Source organism: Amblyomma maculatum, chromosome 4 (assembly GCF_055883805.1).
Source record: "Amblyomma maculatum isolate TAMU_Amacu chromosome 4, ASM5588380v1, whole genome shotgun sequence".
NCBI lineage: Eukaryota > Metazoa > Arthropoda > Arachnida > Ixodida > Ixodidae > Amblyomma > Amblyomma maculatum.
The window spans coordinates 28,060,414-28,068,840 of NC_139347.1; positions in this window are offsets into that span (position 1 = coordinate 28,060,414).

An 8,427-nucleotide genomic window follows, 5' to 3' on the forward strand; every position below is an offset into this window, starting at 1 on the left:
GAGCACTTTATGCAGCTGCCATGCGTATCTTATTTGACTTGCAACTTCGCAGTTGCAAGCTTTTTCAAATCAAGAATTCATATGAGTACAGACCAAGCCAATCTCCTTGAAGGAATATATATCGGCGCTTACGTGATGCTATTGGAGAAAAAGCAAAAGAAGACAGAACTCAAGGAAGGATTATCCAAAATTACCCATGCCATTTCATCAAAAGGCTACATTAGTGGCAACATAGAATAGGAAGGACGCTTCAAATATAATAATTATCAATGAAGAATAAATAATAGCTTTTGAATCAATAAAAGGCACATCATAAAGAGCAAGTGATGTTTCCGATGAAAAATAGCGCAGAAAGTACACCAATGATGGATTGACTACGCGGATAAGCGCCAACTCGCAACTCTAGAGACCGTTTTGTGAGTTAGCGCTTATCCGCGTAGTCAATCCGTCCTTCGTGTACTTTTTGCGCTATTTTTCATCATGAACTGTCACCAACTCGCCCAACTTTTGGCACTACTTGATATTTCGCCGTATACCTTGACACAGAAACCACGACTGCGTTGCGTACAAATAACAAGTCAGTGAATATTATTCAATGCGTATGCATATAGCTTATGTAGAATAAAGGTTTCGGGGTGCCTCATACTCGCTCTCTATATCCCCCATTGTAGACGTTAATAGCAGTGCCTGTCTGGGCGATAAAATCTATATTCTCCTTGTAAAAATAAATTTAGCGAAGTCTAGGAAAATACTTAGAAAGGAATACGTATTAAATTTCAGTCACTGAATTGACGTAACGAAAAGCGGCATCGTTTTGCTATGCATCTCTGTTTTTGGCTTATTCACCAAGACAGCACCTTCTTAAGAAACAAGTAAAAAAAGAACTCGTCATGACAAAAGGTTAAGTGCCCGTTGGGCCATGTTGAAAAAATGGCATTGACCGCAAGATATCTTAAAACTGATTGGTGGGCTAGTTTGTGCATAGTCACATAAAGGAAAGGTTAATAGCGCAACAAAAAGGCACTCGCAAATAGTCATAAATAGACACAGCGCCTGTCCTGTGTGTCTATTTGTGCCTATTTTTGCGTGTCTTTTTGTTGCGCTATTAACCTTTCCTGTAAGTGTTCTTGTACAACGCCACTGCGTGCCACAAACTCAACAGTTGCGTGAACAAGTTCACTGCTGACAGGCAGCCATGCTGCCTTTGTACTAGTCACTGTGCGTAAAAGAACAAAAGACAGTGAGGAAAGCAGCTTCCTATGCCAAGGATGGGGCACATGGGGCTGCTTCACCATAATAAAAAATCTCCCTCTAATCAGTGTCGGAAGGAAATGCTCAGGTCGTTTTTCTGTGGCTAGACAAAATCATGTATTGAATACCGTCAACTTTCAAAACCGCTTGGCGCTGTTCCACGGCTTACCATGCATGATCCTCATGAAAGAAGTCATTCACATGTACGCTGCTCCATTGATGGTACGCCGTGTTATCCTTGAGTACGAAGCCTACATTAGAGTACAAGCATGTTTTTAAATTGGTGGCGCACTCGTATGTATGGTGACTGCAATATCCCATTAATGCGTACCATCCAAGCTAGTAGGGCGAAACGCGCGCATCGCCTAAAATGACACCAAAGTTTGCAGATAATGGGTTATATTTATTTGCTAGCTGTCACATCTCTTATTACTGAGTTCTGGAAAAGGGCTAGTGAGCCCAAGCAAAATGGTTTGGTTTGGTTTGTGGGGTTTAACGTCCCAAAGCAACTCAGGCTATGAGAGACGCCGTAGTGGAGGACTCCGGAAATTTCGACCACCTGGGGTTCTTTAACGTGCACTGACAACGCACAGCTCACGGGCGCCTTGCTTTTCGCCTCCATCGAAAAGCTGCCGCCGAGGCCGGGATCCCAAGCAAAATGGTTAATCGTCAAACAAGTTAGCAAAGTAGCCAATCTGATACAGCGTGCCCGCCAACGGCCACTTTCTAACTTCTGAGAGCCCCTACGCTTTATATTGAAACAAACGGCAATAAATTATAAAAAAAAATAAACCATCCTGAGCGTTAGAATTAAACGACTGCTCGATCATAATTACGCTTTGAAAATCAGTCTATTGTGAAGGAACTATTGAAAAACTATTGATTAAGAATAGGCAATCTTGATTTAATAACAGTGCGAACGAGCTCCAGTAAAGGTACAAAACATTGTCAAGGCAGACCGGACAATATTTTCAGGTAGTATAAGTATAATATTCCTCACGCTAAAAGCAAAAGTACTTCTTCCAGAGGCATATTTCACGAGAAACTGAAGGCGGACAGAAATTGGCTCGTATCGACTGGAGATCCAGTTCTAATCATAAAACGATCGCTTTACCCAAACTGAACGTCCTATAAGGTAGAAAATAACATGCTAAAGACAGCTGTCAGGAGATGTGGTTCATTTCGAAGAAAAAAACGCATGCGTCAACATTCTTTTTTCTTCAGGCTTCTGTTTTTAAAGGTTGATTATTTCAGTTGACTTGAAGCAGCGTCTCTCCCTTCGAAATCGCGGCCGTCCGCAATTTTTTGTCCATGTCAAAAGATTGCATCGACTGTCAATCATAATTTTAAATTTGATTTATTGGGAAACACTTTTTTTTTCCTTTCAAACAAGCATCAACACTACCAGGAAAAGCCGGAATATTAACGTTTGCATAGAGAAGTCACCTGAACGGAATTGTTCTTAGCGTTGATTTAACATACAAATACACATACAAATACATTTATTTTAACGTCATCAAGGATGTTAGTAGTGCACCCAGAAAGCCTTGGACTGGCCTGACAAAGCGATCCACCCCTACATACTGAAAAAGCGGCAACAAAAGAACGCGGTTGGAAAGAAAAGAAAGATAACAAAATAATTATACATAGCTAAGCATTATCAGAACAAAAAAAAATACATTTGCAAGAAATCTGTAAATGATAACTGTGAAAGTGTCCCTATTCGCCCCTGCTTGACCTTATTTTTACCTTTCACTCTTTCCGCCCGTCCACACCGCCAGACTCCTTGCAAAGTGACCACGTGATGACATCACGTGGTCATGGCAAGTTTTACCGACGACGCATCACAAAGCACTGAGCCTGACGAAAGAAGAGGGATTTAGAAAAGTTTTTAATTCTTACCGACTTTCAGTGCTCCCCTTGGGCTATGAAGTATATGTAAGTTTAAACAACGCTTTCCATGCACTATTATGGTGTGCCTTTCGCTAAAAGCCACAAGCGGATAGTATTGCCTCATTTTTGTTGTCTAATCGAGTGTATTGTTCAACTTTAGTCTCACTAGTTTATGAGTCAAAGGTTCAAAGGGGCATAATCCTTACGCTAAACCTTTAATGCAGGAACGCTTCCCCTCTTTGCTTATTTTTTTGCGAACTTTTCCACGGGGCGTTGAATTTAGGCGATATGCGCCTACGTGAATAGACCACGAAGCTTTCGTCAGGCTTTAATGAACAAAGGGCTCCCACAGGCGTGTAGGTAGTTACGCGCAGATAAGCCACCATAGCTCTAGATAACAGAGCAGCTAGTTCAATTCCTCATTGGGACCTTTTCATTATAACTTTCTTTTCCTAGCGGTAGCGTTTGCTAGTACTAGTAAATTTCAGTCCTCCGTCTTCTTTTATATTATGCCACTGAAAGGCCGCACTTTACGCAGTACCATCCCTACGCCCCCCACAATAGGCACCATTGTTTCCGGAGGGGCAGTTGCGTCGCCATACTGAAATGAATTCTTTATCTACTGCTAAAAGGTAGGCCAACAAAAGCCCATTTAGACGTACTTCTTTATATTGAAAAGGGAGCGCAATGGACTGTGGTTAAAGCATATGTTCGCATCTGGAGTTACATATTTGCGTTTTCGTTAAGTGAGTTTGATTGAAAACCCGGGTGTTTTTTTTATTCAAAACGAGGTTAATATAGAATTTCCATTTCTAACGAAAATTAAACATGCTCAAACAATCCAAGTCCGCAGGTCACTATACACGCGAAAAGAAATCACATGAAAAAGTCCAAGGAAGCAGGTTACGTGGAGGGGTAACATAACACGTTTTGTTTGTTTGTTTGTTTTTTTTTTTTGCAGAAAGCACTCACATTTTGTCTGTGCTTCCCTGGTTGCTATAAACACAATGACGCCAGCCATTATCGAGCTCCCAAAGCCGCAGAGTGGTCGTGTTCCAAAATAATGGAGAGGAACAACCGACGCCTACCTTGCGGGTAGGATAAAACCTTGAGGGCGCCTATGTCCCTAATCGAAACAGTCTACTTAAAGTATAGCATGTGTCTGTGTATCCTCTGCTCCTCTATTTGATCCCTTCTGTCAACGGCTCCAAACCTGTTTACTCTTGGGAATGAATTGTCCCGAGTGTGATAAGCTTCAGAAAAGGGCCCTGCACAAAGCAATCACGTTGGTGTTTCATGGATTTGTTCCACCTAAAAAAAGCTTAAATCACTCTTGCGGTAAAGCCCATTCCCGGCTCTTCTCTTTATAACAAGTATGGGCTAAACGGTGCTAAGAAACTTTACAAAAAAGTTAACCTGCAAGGTGCCGACCTCTAGGCTAGGATAAGCATTTTGCTCATTTCATGTGGTGGTTACTACAGACACAGGGCTAGCCTAGCGCAAACAGTGATAGGTGGAATGCCAGCAACTTGAAGGGGAGAGAGTGCCAGAGCACGCCATTCTGACATGGATAATTGAGTGAACAGCAACCGGGTACACCGTTATAGTTATCTCACGTGTCTTGGGACAACAATGTGAACGACGTCCAAAAACGAGGCAGAGAAAATATGTCGTCGTGTTTTCATCATGATTCGAAACACGCCGGCTTGAAACCATTCGAAACCCTTAGCTTGTTACTTCGACCCTTCCGCCAATCCACTGAAGTTGCTGAAGATTTTGAACGGTATTTGTTTGCGTGAAACAAGACTAGGTGGTGCATTGCTTGCGTGCAGACCCACGTCGTGCTGTTTTCGCATGTCGTGGGTGGAATGGAAAGGCATAACAAAAGCGTGCACTTTGTGGGCCTACCTCCCAGCTCTAAATAACAGCACAGAATTTTAGGTGCTGTGTTTGAGTGCCGCCTTTCATTTATACCTCATTCTAATTTCCGGCGAGACAAGGTAGATGTTCTCTCATCATGCCTTGTTTCATTTCTTTAATTCATAGCACCATTCCGTGCCTCCCTTTTCTCTGCGCACGCTTTATTTGCAGACCTTATATACAACTCGCCCTTAACTTAGTCGCGCGCGCTTTGCTGGTCTCGCCTTGTTCATTCCCGTCTTCGGTAAAAGTTCGATTCTCTGCAGCGTCTTCCCCTTCTTGAAATTACGGGAACATTACGCACAACTCGTACGGCTGTGCTTCAGGCGCTCCTTCGAGTACCTCCTCTCCCCTTAGAGTTGGACCACGTCTGTGCTGAGTATAGCCTCTTCAACGGTACGGATAACATGACGTTTAGAGGTCCCACCTACATAGCGTCTGATATTCGCCCCCATTTTGTTCCATGGTGGGAACATCCCTCTCAGGTATGCTCTTTCCCCTTATTACATCTTTTTCCTTCTCACTTTCGCTTTCAGTCCTCCCATCTGGCCTTCATATCTTTACGGATGCTTTCTGTACCTCCCATTCTGGGAGCGATGCTTACGTCGCATTCTCGTCGCGTGGCACGCTGCGGAACGTAAGACAGTTTCGCCTTGAGACCACCTCCAGCGCCTTCTGTGCTAAGGTTCTTACGTTCTATGAGGCTCGTTGTTATGCTCAGCGGGATCCTTCTCCTTTGCCTTTGCACGAATATTCGGATTACCTTTCTCCCCTTCAAGGCATCTATTCTCTTTCTGCAAAAGACATCCGCATCCGAGATATCAAGCACACCCTTGCCACCATCTCATTACATCGTCCTGTCTTCTTATATCATATCCCTACCGATTGTGGTGTCTCGGGCAACGATCTTGCATACAGGCCCCCCTCTTTGACCTCAATGCGCGGACTCCTGCGGCCGTCTTGACTATCTTCGTTGCCTGTGCGCACCACCATGCGCATCACTCTCTTCTGGTTGTTGGCATCCACCCTGACGGCAGATAGCTCTGGCAACCTCTTGTCTGTTTCTGCGCTCTCCATTCTCCATCTACCTCTCTCTTTTCTCCACCTCGTTCTCTTGTTCCTCTCCTAGCAGGCCAAGGCCGCTTACCCTCTTACTTCCGTCGTTTCGCACTTCCCTCTTCGCCTTCTTGTCCATGCGGAGGCACTTTTGGGGATGTCCTATATTACCTAAGCGCCTTTCTGCTCACCGCGGACTGACATAAAGCGGCTTCTTGGCTATTCAAATTTTGTTTCCCCTGAAGGCTTCCCTTATTTATTTTCTTCCCCTCATTCCCGCTCGCTGCTTATTTGCTTTGCTGTTCGCATTTCGTCTTTACCCCCACCTGTCAATTGCCTTCAATCCTGCCCCAACGATTCGCAGCCCTGCGTGGCAGTCTGCTACATGTCGTATGTTGTCGGGGGCCCCAAATGGTCATTCTTGGTGGGCCGTGGCTCTGCCTCTGACATGTGTGGACAAGGAGCTTTACTGCTTGCTTGTCCTGCGTACACTCATAGTCATTTGCGCAGCTCTTTGGCGTCCTTTCTTGGGTTTCGCTTCGACGTCTGCGTTGGCCTCGTAACCAGCTCCGTCCACCTTTCAGCCCCCCAACTCAGCCCCCCCCCCCCTCTTCCTGCGTGGCGCGGACCGCATGTGTTATCTGATTGCTGCACGCGCTCCCCAGTTGGCCGCTCCTTATGCACCCCTCCCCCCTCCTCTCTTCCTGCACGGCGCGAGGGTACTCTCTGGTTGCCGAAACGCCGGCTCGCTATCAGCGGATCGCGGTGCGTGCATCCCAAGCCGAAATACAGTCACAATCTCTTCACTCGCTAGCGGTGTCAGCAGCATCAGTCAGTCGCTGCTATCTCTTCGTCGCGCAGCGTTCCTGGGCCCACGTGCTGCCTCATCCACCCTCCCGATAACTTAATTGTTCTCTTCATTTCTCCGACCACAAAGCTTCTTTCATGATAGACAAGAACTGCTCGTGGAGTGTTTCTTGAAGGAATACGTGTGAAATATTAAAAAAAAAAGATCTGTAATTGTACATACGTGTCTTGCTTGAAATCTTTGCCTCAATCTATTGAAAATGTGAAACAGCTTATGAGCTGCGCTCAAATTTCGTATTAGGAAGTAACGTATTTGTCGACCACCTTTTTATTTTAATTCTTCTTCCTAACATGCTTGGTACTAATGGCTTTTAGATGGACAGGTTTCGGTACTTTTGCTCTCCTCTTTGATATATTTTACTTCTGCAATACTATATTTTCATTTTGTTTTCTTTTGTTTCTCTGGTTAAACATCATTTCTCCTTTCTCTACCTGTTACTTTTTCTGCTTTACCCTTCTCTGGTCGAATTTATTTTTTTCACTCTAATACCATTTTAAATTCTTCCACACATTTATCCTCGTCCTTCGATTGTTTCTTATTCGGCTCGTCTTATGTTTTCGACTCCTATTTCTTCCGACCGTTTCCTCACCTTCCAGCCTCCTGGCCACCTACACGAACACGTCAAGCTCCTTGGCACGCTGGCTTCTGCCTTTGTTTTTTGCACTTTTCTCGTAAAGAGGCCTCTCTGTCTACATTTCCCACTTGCAATTTGTGCCTTTTTGTTCTTTTTTTTTCTAATTGTTTTTTTTTTTTATTTTTTTTTATTTGATGTGCACTTTGGAGAAGCGGCGCTCGCTCGCTTCCTCGTTGTCCTCGGTTTGCCTATGCACATCCCGCATCACTTCTGCGTCTGCAGATTCTGTCATTTTTGTTCGCGTCACGAATGCCATGTATGAGCAGCGGCTTTTGCGGGTGTCACCCAAGAATTAAATAAGCGGAAGGAACAATACAGAACGCGAAGCACCGCAACGTCGTTGTATAAGAATCTGATGCTTTATGACCAAGCACAATCATGCATTGATGTGGCTTTCGAGTGCAACATTTCTCTTTCGGTACAGGAAAGCAGTACTGTCAATTGTATTGTGAGGACTCAAATATTTTTTTCAATGTCGGGCTAGGGACCGTACGGTAAAACTGCGCAAAAAGAGCTTGCATATCATAGCAACTTGCATATTGCTCATGGTGCTTGCATATTGTGGGGCTTGCATCTATACTGTCTGCTAGTAAATTTGACTCTAATACTTTGCAGGCCCCACCGGGCGCAAAGAAATCCGATAACCAGCTAAACCGATTTGGCGCATCCAAAGACCCCTAACGCCGCTTTGCCGAAGAAGGGTGGCACTGGTGCAATCGCCTGTTTCCACAGGAAAGCACCAGAGGCCTTATGCATGGGTGCTGCTAGTTCTGCTGTCGCTCGAGGTTCGTGGGAAGGCAATAAA